Source organism: Siphateles boraxobius, unplaced genomic scaffold (assembly GCF_051911475.1).
Source record: "Siphateles boraxobius isolate OS27281-9 unplaced genomic scaffold, OSU_SipBor_1 55, whole genome shotgun sequence".
NCBI classification, from domain to species: Eukaryota; Metazoa; Chordata; class Actinopteri; order Cypriniformes; family Leuciscidae; genus Siphateles; species Siphateles boraxobius.
In genome coordinates this window covers 11,200,161-11,214,834 of record NW_027509181.1, presented here as the reverse complement: position 1 = coordinate 11,214,834, position 14,674 = coordinate 11,200,161, and the positions used below count along the sequence as shown (strand labels likewise).

At 39.2% G+C, this 14,674-nt stretch overlaps 1 protein-coding gene across 17 annotated transcripts in view; it reads right to left on the bottom strand.

The window, feature by feature from the left end:
• mapta (microtubule-associated protein tau a) overlaps positions 1-7,898 on the bottom strand; it is a 49,526-nt gene extending 41,628 nt beyond the window's left edge. For 13 of the 17 annotated variants that reach the window (XM_077206214.1, XM_077206220.1, XM_077206208.1 and 10 more), the window contains exon 1: positions 7,796-7,889. The gene's annotated coding sequence lies outside the window, so the exon portion shown is untranslated. Of the gene's footprint in view, positions 1-7,795 lie in introns of all 17 variants that reach the window. The other 4 variants (XM_077206209.1, XM_077206213.1, XM_077206210.1 and 1 more) reach the window with 1 other exon arrangement.
• Between the last annotated feature and the right edge of the window lie 6,776 nt (positions 7,899-14,674).

Genomic DNA, 14,674 nt, shown 5'->3' with positions numbered 1-14,674 from the left:
AACAACAAAGATGCAAATTTGTGAAAACGGTGACGTCATGCGCATGCGTATTACAACGTGACATCGCCAAACTGCTGGCCTGGCATGATAATGCAGCGTTTTTAGTCGTTTTCGCTGATCGTTGTGAATGGTGATTGTTTTGACAAAGTAGTTGTCTGTACTTGAAAAACATTTCGTTTTTACTACATCGTTGTTGTGTTAACGTACCCCGAGACTGCTGTAGAGCATTAACAGCACCATTACTGCCATAGCAAGCAGTGTGACTGTACAACACACAGCTGTTGTTGTATCCCATTAGCATTTATTGAATACTTTCCCTGTTATACCAACAAATTGCACTTCTCTTTGATCTTATGAGTTTTCCTGCCATGCTTACTCTACTAAAACAACAGTTCACAACAAAATCCTGTCTGGAATCTCCATGGCACTGCATTGGGCAGTGGGAAAAATCTCACCTGTTTTATGCGCATCTGGCACACAAACTGTCTCGAACACAGTGTTTGCACAAGGATTCAGGAACTTTGCTCTCTCTCACCTTTCCTCAAAGCTTTTTTGTACACTTGGAAGGTGATGACTGCTCAACATTTATTACCATTTACCTAATATCATCAAATGGAACAAATTAATTCTGCAGTATAACAGAAAAAAGACAGTGGGATCCACAAAGTCCTTTGCACTTTTCTAATTCATATACAGTATATTCTTTTCACTATTTATATATACAGTATTTTAATTTTACAAATTAAAATATGATCATCACACTTGCGATAAAAAGTTAAATTTTTTTAGTTTTTCAGAATGTCTTAGTACTTGGTATGTCACGGTTTGTCAAGCAAAAAAAACATGATCATGTCATCCCATTTAATAAAGACCATCTGTCACATTGATCTTGCAAACGTCTTTGTACAAATTTACTTTGATTAGTGATCTAAAGAGTGCAGGACCTGAATCTGTTTATTATTTATAATTTTATTTTATAGCTAAAATTTAAATTTGAATCCCGGAATTTCAATGTGGTCTCAGACCCCATGTATATCCAATGACCTTTCCACAGTATGAGCTGAAAGACCTTTTAACCCTCACCTCACCTTTGAATGCAGGAATCCAAACTGAATGTCTTTGTTCAGTTGCTGACACTTTTGATGGTTTTATATGTGTACCCTGTGGCGAATATGTCTTTGCATAGTATCCCAGGTGCTGTGTAAACATCTATGTTGATCTTGTGCATTCTGTAGTCGCACCCACTCTTGCAATACCGCTTTTAGTTTGGTTTGCAGAAGGGCCATGAGCGTGCCAAGTTCATCATTCTCATTCTTTGAACAGACGCACACACACACACACACACACACACACACACACACACACACACACACACACACACACACACACACACACACACACACACACACACACACACACACACACACACAGACACACACACACACACACATACAAACATACACATTAGAGGGCCAACTTTGCATGTTTTTTATGCTTTAACACTCACAACAAGGCACCGATACACAAAAACCAACAGATGTTAGTGCCTGGTTAGACGGGCTCTTCAACTGTCCTTGGAGGCATTAGGCGTTATGGTGCACATACATTTTTCACTAAGTGGAGTCAGGACATGTTTAACACGGTGTAGCAATGTTCAGGGAAGAAGGAGGCGGGAACCGGCGAACAATCAAAATAAACTTTATTTAAAATAAAACAAACTAAAATACCGCCAGCAGCCCCTCGCGGACGACTGCTGGCTTACCCAAAATAAACATAACGGCCAGCAGCCCCTCGCGGACGACTGCTGGCTAAAATAAAACACAAATACAAAAAACAGAACAACTAAAATCAGGCCTGTTCCTCTCTCGATCATTAATGTCGTCGCTCCCCCTTTATGCTTCCGCTCCTCCGTGAGAGATGCGAGACCGGTGTGCTATACAGGTGTTGCTCATTAGCAATCGCACCACCGGCCTCGTGCCGTTCTCTCACGTCCCTCGGCAGTCCTGTTCGCCACATACCCCCATCGCCCCTCACAGGCCGGGGGGGTACCCACGAGCCTGTGCCTACTCCCCCCCGGCGGCGGCGATCCCTGGGGGGTATGGACCGACAAGCGGAGGGAAACGGAGACGGAAGCATGAGGAGCGACAGATCGAGAGAGGGGAAAAAAAAAAAAAAAAAAACATGGTCCGGTTCCCACAACGCGCTGCCATCATGGTCCTCCACCAGCTGGGCGATCTCCTCCGCGGTGCCTGGCGGTGACGCTGGGTATAGCCCTCGGTGGACGGCTCGACACTCCTCCGCCGCCCGGTGGACGGCGACGGCTCCTTGGGATCTAGGGCAGACGGCAGGAGTCCCCCGCTCCCTGCTCCTCCCCTTTGCTGGTGGACAGCAGCAGTCTCCGGCCCACGGCGAGCGGCGGCGACTCCCCCGCTCCCTCCCGGACGGCAGCCGCCCCTCCAACTCCCAGGCGGCCGGCAGCGAGCTCGGCCGTCCCCCCGGCAACTCACTCCAGCGCACCGCCTCGAGCGTCCATGGCCGCGAGTCCCCCGCTCCCTGCTCCTCCCCTGCCCGGCGGATGGCAGCAGGCTCCGGCCCACGGCGAGCGGCGGCGACTCGCGCACCCGCTCGATGGCACCGCGGATTCCCCACAGCGGCGAGGACTCTCTGACAGCGCGTTCCTCCCTCTTCCCGGGTTTCGGCACCAGTGTAGCAATGTTCAGGGAAGAAGGAGGCGGGAACCGGCGAACAATCAAAATAAACTTTATTTAAAATAAAACAAACTAAAATACCGCCAGCAGCCCCTCGCGGACGACTGCTGGCTTACCCAAAATAAACATAACGGCCAGCAGCCCCTCGCGGACGACTGCTGGCTAAAATAAAACACAAATACAAAAAACAGAACAACTAAAATCAGGCCTGTTCCTCTCTCGATCATTAATGTCGTCGCTCCCCCTTTATGCTTCCGCTCCTCCGTGAGAGATGCGAGACCGGTGTGCTATACAGGTGTTGCTCATTAGCAATCGCACCACCGGCCTCGCGCCGTTCTCTCACGTCCCTCGGCAGTCCTGTTCGCCACACACGGGTATTTGCCTGGACACAAGATCAGATCGCAGAGGTCTTTCCTTCTTTATAGGCCTTATTCAGAGCAGCACCATGATAGGTATGAAAACGAGGCTGATTACAAGAACAAACGTCCATTAAAAGCCATGTCCCAAGGACACAATTATAATGATGTTCTCATTAGAATGTTATGTAGTCTATGCAGACAGACATGATGCACTTTACTGTATTTTCCTTTTTGAAGTGATTTCAATCATATTTCAAGAAAGCCATCATGGCGGACAGTGCATATCTGAAGGGTCTCAGCAGAAGAAAATAATCCACTATTTATCGGCTTTAATATATCGACCAAATTTTGTTATCGAGCCGAGGGGGGGGGGGGGGGGGGGGGGCAGGGGGGCATTTGATTCTTCCCATGGAGTGTCAAGACGTCTTATGAAGCAAAGCTCCCACTGTTACACTGAAAGGATGTCAACAAACTTCTGGATTTTTATATGCTGTTCTGTTCTTGTCAATGTCGTGTTTGTAGTTTTGTGGGACATTTCAATAGCCGTGCTTAAAATTTCACTTCTAACACCAAGAAATCTAGAAAACATTAGAAATTCTAATGTAAAACCAACAACAAAAATGAAATGTAAAACCTATGCTTCTATTCTTGCAGATTGCAAAAACATACATACTGAGGCAAGGACACAAACATGTTGTAGCCTAATTGTTCTTTTATCTAAAGGAATTTGATAACTATGATTTGAATGGATTTGAGGGGATAAAGAAAAAGAAAAAGAAAGAAGAACTGTTAAAGAACAAGAATAAGAATCTTCTGTAAAAAAAAATCAATTTGAATTCATATTTTTATTTTAGAATATGCACACATTCACCCTTATTCAGATGCCTTATATGTTCAAAATGCAAAACCGCAAAATATTACTTGTCCTGCCACATTCAATTAGATTTATCGTAAAACAATTGTCAAATATGAAATGTTAACTACTTACATCTTACCACGCACTCTTTCACAGTTAAAAACTGAAGCAGTATGTGTAAACAGTAAAGTACAACTTCTATGATTTGATTAGCCATCTCAATTATTTTGACACTAACTAGTGCTATTAAGGCCCGTTCACACCAATAATGATAACGATATTAGAGTCCACACAAGCGGACTATATCGTTCTGGGCTTAAGGCAAAGTAGATCGTAGAACCACTGCCACCAAATGGTCTCTACAATCAACTTGGCTCACGATGCTTTTGTAAAATGCAGCCCTGTATATTCCAAGCACGCGCTGCAGTCTATGAATGTTTGAGCTCATTAAATCAGGGTGGATTCTGATTGGCTGTCAACGTTTTTATCTTTCATCAGCTGGAAGAAATCGTTCTGAACGTGATTCCAGCGATATCATTTCTCTGTGCCGTTACCATTATAGTTGTGTTGAAGAGAGATATATATATATATATCCAGGAAAGTCAGAGTGTATCTCTGACTGTGTATATTTACAGGAAAAGTCAGAGTGTCTCTCCTTAGGGGTTATTGCTTGTTTATCTGGCACCAAACTGAAAATCGCTGCTCTCCACTGGCTCGTTTGTGCTTTAGAATAGCTGAAAGTATGTGATGCTCTTATCATGGTTGACTACCCTTGTATCCCTGACCTAAATTTGCTCAGCATCGCTATGAAGCACAGTTACTCCTCTGTTATATTCTCTCACTGCTTTCAATCCCCGCCTCCTTTCGGGCAGGGCCAGTTATGTTCTAATTCAAACACAGTCCAATAACATAACAGGTGTATCACAACATGACTCATTTATGAAATCAACCAAATCAAGATTTCATAAGACCCTGGGGCAGTCTAGTATGTAGAACCCAATATTGGATTAGATGACAAGAATACAGACTGTAAATCTGATGCCAGATTTGTATTGTAAAATGTATTCTGACTGCTGTGATGACATAAGCAAACTTCCATTATCCCGCTAGCATGCGAAATGACTCTTATGATGAGTCACTCCCTTCATGAGCAGGGTGTAGAATGGTTCCACTGTACTGTGGTGGAAAGACAAATATTAATTTAAAAAAATGATGCACTTTGTTAAATATATTATTTGTGTATTGTTATTGCAGCACACACCAATCAGGTAAAAATATATTAATTTTGCAAAAAAATAATATTTATATGGTAATATTGAACATTTTAATATGTAAGGAATAATTGACAACAGGCCGTTGAATTAGAAAATAATGCACACCCGAGGTGGTAATGCGGCCAAGACGCGAAGCAGAGTTACACTTGAGGTGTGCATTATTTTCTAATAATTCTACGGACCGGAGTCAATTACTCCTCTTATAATACGGTTACCACACAAAAGCCAAGTAATTTAAAATGAATAAGAAATATTCATATGAACAAGTTTCAATGTAGCTCACAAGATGTTCTTGACTAGTGTATAATATGGATCATCAGGTTTTGCATAAACTTGTTTGAGTGCAGCACATGTCATTAAAGCAAACGAACAACCCGAATACTGAATTCTGAAATCTCTATTAATTTTTCAACTCAACAACATACTTTCGATCATATAATTTATAGTGATTTTATTAAATTGCCAAAATATAGAAACATTTTTATTAATGGTCTCAAACTTTTGTACCCGTTTCCATGTGTTTCAGATCATGACTAACAGCATTCCAGAACAGTCATGCATAAGTTCTCAGGGCAAAGGACCATGTGGATGCATGTAGACGTGGAATTTGGGAATTCTGCTCATCACGCTTCTGTCAGAGAGGTAATGGCCTAAGTCTCAGCAGCTGCAAATTCACCTCAAATTACACAAATCACTTGGTCTGTGGCAGAGATCCCAATCACAGCCTCTCATGCCAACTACTCTGAGGAGACTGATGTTGCAGGAAGCTAAACCCCTCTGTCAGTGCCATGCCAATTAAGCACTCATACTGGTCTGAGAACTTCATATGGCATTATGGCTGAGATCTTATGCTCTTTGTAAGCCTGTCCATATCACTAAACCACAACAATTTACTCAGATGTTTCCAGTGACCATTAAAAATAATAAGCGCATGGCAAATATCTATAATGCTGGGGCTAAACAATGATAATTTTTGCAACAACATGTTTACACAAATGGCACAAAACATTAATCAATGCAATGTTTGTTGTTCTTCCCCCAGAAGAAAGATAATAGATCTGTATAATTATATGTGATTTAGATACATCTGATTCAGTGGCCGCAATGTTTTTTGATTCTAAATATTCTGTAATGGCTTCTGCTGAAATTCCCCATCAGGCTACCCCTTATCAATTTAATTAACTAACCATTTTCTGAATTAAATTACAACCGCTTCGACAGATGATTTTAGTGTGACTTTTAGGACACTAAATGAGTTGTAACAATGTCACAGCTGCTCTTTTTCATACAACAAAGGTGCATAATGCCTGTGGATACACCCTATCTAGGGTTCTTTGCAGAGTCTCTAAACCATGTGAGTGGCTCGACTGATTCTAATATGAAATAATTATTGAGATTCAGTCATGAAAATTAAAAACGTCAAACAGTAATCGGACACTGGCAATGGCGGTACATTCATGTAATCAATATAAAACTGTAATGAGGGAAAAAGGCGAGGCACCTTAAAACCCTCAACTCAACCCCCATTTTAAATCGGATTACAGTCCACAAGGGATGCAGTTTAACACCGTGATTATACATTGGGTACGTACGGCAACCAAAACGACTCCATGTGCGAATTGCACGCATTGAACATGAAGAATAATGCTGGTTACTAGGCTACATTAACCGATGCATCCATGAATAGACAACTGTAGCCTACTGTCGTTAGCGAAATGTGTTGCATAGAATTATTAGAACACAGAATCAGCACTCAGTCAGCGACGAAGCGTAACCATGAAATGAAATAAAAGGAGTCGCCTATAAATTCGACAGAACTCAAGCGTGATAACAAACGCATACACTGTGAAGGCTGAATTCAGAAAACACAGTCAGACCAGACGACATGAAGAGCTGGAATCATGGCCGCATCTCTGTTCTGTAGAGATGGAGGGAGGTGGTGCGTTCCAACAAAGCATCCTTCAACAAAAACTGTTTTACAATGTGCTTGAATTTGCATAGGCATACGCATTCCGTTTTTGGAGCTAAAGAAACAACCTCGCTTGAAAACTGTATTTCTTTTATTTGGAATTATTCGCATTCTTTGTAGCAGTCTGTAAATATTTTGCTAGAATAAAAATGACACATTGTGCGTAATTGCTCTAGCGATTTGCGTTCAACTGACACTAATATGAAAATAAAGGTAACGTGCAGGGGGAAAAGAGGTTTTACGCGTCTAAAGGTCTAGTCTTGAACATGAGCACGTTAACAGATTGACATTTGGTGAAAAGTCCCATAAATACCGTTACACGTACGCTCGGTTCAGTCTGAATAATCTTGTTAGTCACTTAACATATTTTTCTTATGAGACCGGGCATTTTCTCCTAATATTTGAGCCTATTCTTCTATATTCAGAGCATTAGTTTATTAATACGTAAGCTGCATAGGCCCGATTTAACAACATGACTTGACCAACGACGATTTAAAATTGCGATAAGGACACGCATGCTGTCTGTTTGATTCAAACATCCTTTGAACAGAGTGCATGGAAACCAGCAGACATACACAAAGAAATCGCATTTAAAATCACAAATGGCAGCTTTGACAGGTTCTGCTTACCTGTGCACGGGTCGCTGTTATTGTCTCTCCAGCTGCAGTCGCTCACTGAGCGCAAGACTAGAGCTCGAGAGCTGCTGTCCCCGTAGCAGCCTGTTCAAGAGACAGGGCGCTAGAGAGTCATCAGAGAATCAAATGCTTTTCTCCTAATCTTTCACAAGTCGACGCGCTCAATACGAAAACTTCTTCATTCGAGGAAAATCGAAGACGCGAGCGTTTAAGTTGTGTGCATCTGTTTACAATGGGATATTGTGCTGCTGTATGTGGATGGAACCAGTAGCCTACGTATTTGGACACTTCAAAATTAAAACAAATTTACTCGCCATTTATTTTAAATAAAGATAGATTATTATAATAATAGGGTTATTGTAGAGTGTGGATTAGTGTAATGTGGGAGAAATAAGATTCAGTGCATTTAGTGGAGGTTAACACTTTTGTAACGGTCAATTATTTGCAGTGGTTAAAGTGAGATTTGGCAGGTGGGGGAACCGTCAAATTTTGTGTAGGTGCAACAGGGAAAAATGACTCACCGTGCGTCAACATATTGAGTATCGTGGTATAGCAATACTTTTTGGGACAAGAGTGTCACTGTGGCACCAAGTAGGGCCTATCACAATACTTATTTACTTGATATTTGAATGGTTTTATTTTGGTCCATCAATACTGATAGGATGACAATACTATGTTAAAATTGCTGAACACTAGGACAAAAATTGAGCCCTGGCACTGTAGCCACACCAGCTCACCCCACAGCCATGTGCATTTAAATGTGAGGAGGGTTCGGGGGCATGCTCCCAAGAGAAAATTTTGATTTCTCTGACATAGGCCCTATGTGCAATTTAAGACTTTTGAAGGCCACAAAAGGGATAATAAATAGCTTTAAAACCATGACAGTGTGCATTAGATTATTTGTCAATACCTGCTCTGCTCTCTCATCTTAATCTATCTTTTTCTCTCAGTCTATTTCTTCCCCTCCTAAAGCTGAACTTTGACTGATAGTCTTTTCCAGTGAAGAAAGTAAAAATAGGCTCAACTGATGAGTTTTATGAAGCATTTTCTTAGATAAGTTAATTTACTCAAGGTTACCAAATCAGCATTGCCAACCTTCTACAAGCTTTTGAATTTGAAAAGTAATTTTAAATAATAGGCCTACTGATAGGCTATCGCAGTTGGTGGAATTGGCAGACGTTCCTTTAGGCATGCGTTGTGGAAACGCGTCAAAGCATTCTCAGGTATAAATATGCAGCATTAATGCACGTAGGTGATTTTGAACGAATATTTAATGTCGATAATGGTTACATAATGTTAAAACTAATCCTGCTATTGATATCTTTGAAAGACTGCCGACCCTATAGAACAGTGGCAAGCCTAGGGAAAACAAATGTCCGGTGAAATATCGAACCTAAAACTAACTTTGCTAACTTTACTGCGCATTTGTAATCGCTCGCGTTCCTTGGGATGAAGGGAGGTTGGTCGGTCAGTTGGCCCATCTCGGGACCAGCGAGATTCGTTGAGTTTAATGAATCTATTTATTTAATAATTTATGTGAGGTGCCGGAACGCATTTCCGGATCGTTCCGGCCCACTTTAACCCCTGCCTTTGTGCTTTTATGATAATTTGAGGTGAAATGAGAACTGAGAAGAGAAATGAGAAGTGTCAGTAATAGATTTAACCGGTGAGGAGAAGAGATAACCAACGGCAATACTCGGCTCTACCGAATTTTGAACTCTTTCTTTTATTTGTTTTTTATATTTGTGACCAGAGTTGAATGTTTATGTGTAGCCTATACTTTTTCTCACTCAATCCATGCGGAGCGGACGAGTGTGACGTTTAAGTAGCCTAATTTTTCATTAAACCCGGGGGAAATACGCCCATCTCTCGTGCATCTTTTCCTCCCGACACCACATAGGCCTATTGTTTTTCTCTGTCTGGGCAACATCTCAACTTTGCGTAGCCTAATTCAGTAGGCCTAATGTGGTTCCCAGATAGAAGACCAACACTGAATCAACATTTAATCAATGTTAATGCCTTAACCAAAATATCATTGAATCAATGTCGAAATTTAACATCGAATTTACATCAAGTTTGCACCCTGAAATAGCCTAATGTTATTTCAACGATGAAGAATCGATCAAGATGGACATAAGATCATTTCAGACATTTCAACCTCAACCAAAATGATGATTCTGATGGAATTTCAACATTGAATCAATGTCACCTTGCTATCTAGGTTGGTTGTGCTGGATCTCTCAAACTTTGATATACGTAGTCACATTTGTCTAATAAAACTCACCTGCACATGTAGGCTACGTATGTCTGCAAGATGTCTGTTAAAGATCACTTTATCTGGAAAGCATCTGCAGTTTATTGACATCTGATAGACATCTTTAAGATGTCAGTTTTAGCCTACATTCTAAATCACAAACATCTTAATTTTCTAAACGTCAATGTTGACATCTGACAGGAAACGTAGACGTAATCGCAGATGAGCAAACACTCTAAAAGTAGGCTACGTCTTCCAGATGTAAACACGCAAATCTATCAATTAGTCTCTGTGATGGAGCTATCAGGGTACTACACAATCAGATTATGTGAGTTAATGATAGATACAAAAAGTTCCATTGTTACAACCTGGGTGACATGTAACAACTAGGGATAGATATCACAATGAGAGGTGATTTGTTGAAGTAATATCCACACCATCTAATTTATGAAAGAACTTTATTGAAGAACAAATAATAATCACTTTTGAATAAAGTGAAATATTAAAAATGTCAGGACTTTAAACTGTTTTATATCACAAATTAGACATAAATACACACAAACACTCACGACAGACGTTTTTGTTTTCACTTTAATGTTGTTATAGGTAATGTTTCCCTTATCCATTAGGTGGCGATCAAGTGCTTGCTAAGAGTTAAGTTGCAGTGTTCGAAGGATTGAAGCAAGTCTGGCAGTGTTTCTGAGTAGTCACATTTTAATCTTAAAATATTTTATGACTTAAATAAGAAGTGTATAAAAACATCTCTCAAATTGAAAAAAAAGTCATTTGTATAATTTAATGTTTTACTCTGTACAATGTAAGGGCTAAACGTTTTCCACAATATCTGTTTGACTTATGTATGATGTTAAATGTCATTGTATGCTTTTCTGGAATTTGAATTAAAAAAAAAATAAATAAATAAAAAAAAAAGAGTAGTCACATTTTGTGCTTGTATGTACAGTCAAAAACTAAGTCACTTTGACGCATCACAACATTCAGTCACTAGGTATGTTGCTATCCATCTATTTTAATTTTATGATATCACATGGATTATTTATGATATTTGTTACAACCCTTGGCTCAAGGGAAGCAACAAAAACAAGGGACACACGTAAACCAAATTGTAAGCTCAAAAGTAATGTTTATTTTACTACAAAAATAATACAAGACTAAATAATAAAATGAAAACAAAGAAAATAAGAGTGTTTTATTCATCAGCAAGATCAGAGTGTAAAGCAAGATGCATGGTTGAAAGTGTAATACAATGTTGAAGTTAAAATGTAAATGCAAAAAGTAACAAAATACAACGCAAGCAAAAACCAAAGGGAAAGTTCCCTCTCCTTGGCTCAGTTGGTGATCTCTTAAAGGTTGTATCAGCGATTTCAGGCCCAAAAAAGGCCCAAACATAAATGATCATATGCATCTAATCTTTCCTAACGATCCGCTAGCTGCATAAGCAGACCATCAAAAAAATGCGTCACTTGGATCAACTTACCCCTAACCTGGGGCAAATTGAGCCACAGGAAAAACAAGCTACATTTTTAGAACCTTTTTGTCATAGATGTATTCTGATCATTTAAAATGATAGGAAACATCCTTAAATTACTCTAGATACTTTCATTGTACTTCTGCCTAATTTTCTCTTAACTTCACATAAGTAAAAAATGGCTCATCTTACCCAACTGCCCCTTTCTTGACCACAGGATATTGTCATATTACACTTTTAAATGTAAGTATTGGGTTTCAACTTACTCAAATATCTAATGATACAAATGTAAAATTAAAAAAAAACCTTTAAAGCAGTTCAATATCTTACTAAGATGCGATTATTTAGTTTATACTCCTTATTATATACAGAAATGGACCATGGTAAACATATTTAGAGTTTTTGAACCCTGTTTTGTTTTCAGACACTTTAATAAAACTTTCAAAAAAGTCTACTACAAACGTTACTGTCACTCATTAAAGGCAGTTGTCACAGTTGCTAGCTGACAAGAACAGTCCTCCGTATGCTGGACCGTCCCATTTAACAACGCTCAGTCTGACCTTTGCAGAATTCAAAGGTGTGGCCTTTGAAGTTTGAATCCTTCGAAGGATGCTGCCTTTGAATTGGGACACAGCGTTACAACCACTGATATACATGACTGGATTGCTCATGACATCATAAAAAGTTAAGCAACCATATTGGTATTGGACATCCCCAGTATTCTTTGAATTAATGGTAAATCATCTGATTTTAATGAGAAAACATTACCTAACGAGTCAGCATTTTTATATCTGAAGTCTCCCTGTGTATTCTTACAACACAAATGTCCTAAACATTCAAATGGTTATTTGTTTAAATTTGGGAATTTCTGTTGCTTACTAAAAGTTACATTCATTTTCATTACAGTAGCGAATATCAGAACGTCTGACGGATGAAACACCTCAGCATTTTTATTACAAATGTCACATTACAATGATTCTTCTGAAATCTGAATGCAGCTTTATGCTTTGTAAGGCATGTGCACACAACTTAATTTGCCATGTAGTTATTCGGTGAATTTTTTATAATATAATATTTTTTTTATTTGTACAGTAAACGATTCAACAGTGTTTTTGTTAACAGCATGCAATTCGAAACAGTAAAAATAACAACTTAAAGTTGGTTAAATGAATAATTAGCTCAACAATATATACAAATGAACACCAATATGGTGTTCATTAAACGCTGGAAAGTCGCCGGCGCATTCCGAAGACCTTAAGCCATCACAGTATAATTCAGGAAGTTGTCTGGAGTTACAAAAGTAGATATTTCAGCTGCACGTTCAGTGCTTCTCAATTATTTTCTGTTACGCCCCCCCTAGGAAGACGTAAACATTTTGCGCACCCCCCAACTCTACGCCGCGACTGTAAATATTATCATTTGTCTATAAAATTGTTATAAGTACACCTCTGCATAACAATGTATCCTTATTAACATTAAAGAAAAATAAAAAAGAAAGAAATATAGATCAACTTACAACAAAGAATAACTTTATTAACATTGATTTTTAGTCTGTAACAGAAAAGATTTAAAGTGCATCAGTTTGCCTGAAATTAAAAAAAAAATCAATCCTTATTTAAACTGTAATTTTTTGACTATTTGATTATTATTTGATTATATCTTTTTGAAAATAAAATTAAATATAATCAATGAATCATAATAAATTCAAATTGATCAGCAACATTAACTCAGGAGCACAATATATAAAACACTTAAACCTATAAAACAAAAATGAATAAAACAATTTGTGGTCATTTTTTTAATCAAAATGAGGAAGTCAGGATTAATAGCTACAATGAGCACGTTTTGCAGTGTACAGCTTTTCGAAGTGGGGTTTGAAGCATGATACTGCAACTCTCAGCTCTCGTTTTTGCTGAAAAAACTCAAGCGGCTTATCAGCGTAATTGGGGTGTAATGTCTTTAAAGCCCATCTTTCAAGTTGAAGATCCCTGTGAATGAACGTGTAGATAAATAGTGCAGAAACTCGATTTGCGTGAAGAAATTAATCATAAATGTGCATTAAAAAAGATTTTTTTAAAGAAATTGTGAGTAAAATTACTTCCGCTGTCAAAAACGCTCCGATCGGATGTGAAGCAACTGCCGGTAAATCTCATCTCTTCGTAATGGAGTTAGACAGTGAAGAGGTTGCAGTAGGGGTTAATATCAACTCTTATGATGGGCCAATGCCGTATAATTATGAGCCGCCTAGGCGAGAGAGGGGTCAGGCAGAGTTAAGGGGAAGGGTAAATGGACAGAGGAGATAGATAGAGTTGTGGTGTGAGGAGAATCGGTGGAGAATTGGGCAGGTGTCTTGGTGAGTGACCACAGGGTATAGCTAATTGTGGCTAACTTTGTCTCCATGTTTATCACACTGCAGTATCTTTAATAAATCATATGTAGCAATATTGCTGTCGACTTTGTTGTTTTTCAAGCATCCATGTAGATTGTCACCATCTATGCCAGCAACATGTGTCTTAAAATGTTTAATTTAGATCCCAGATTTTAAATGAATGCTGTAGGCTGTAGGCTATAGCTTATATCTGTGACGGTCAGCTAGTCTGGACAGGGATGGAAATGCTGTGCATTTCTGCACAACATAGTTTATCATGAAATTTTGTAGAAATTGCTAGCTGATTTTTAATCAGTAGCTACTTTCAAAACATAGGTGTCCACATGTTTTGTTATACTACTCCCCTCCTAGTTCCAACGGACATTATGTAAATGAGCTTGCATGTACTGCAGAGTACGTGTATGAAAGCAGTTAGTGTTCCGGTTAGGACGGGAATATGCTGTTCATGTAAATATAGTCATTGTTACAAGGATCTTTTATTCAATTCAATTCAATTCAAATTTATTTGTATAGCGCTTTTCACAATACATATTGTTTCAAAGCAGCTTTACAGAAAGTGCATTTCAGAAACGTACATAGAAAAAATACAGTTAGTTAATCATGTAGTAATTTAGGGCATAACATATCACCGGCGTTGAGTCGTCTCTTCACAGGCGTCGAGTCGTCTCTTCACAGGCGTTTAGTCATCTCATCGCAGGTGTTGGGGCATCTGAAGTCTCCGTGAGAGGCTGGATACAAACTGGA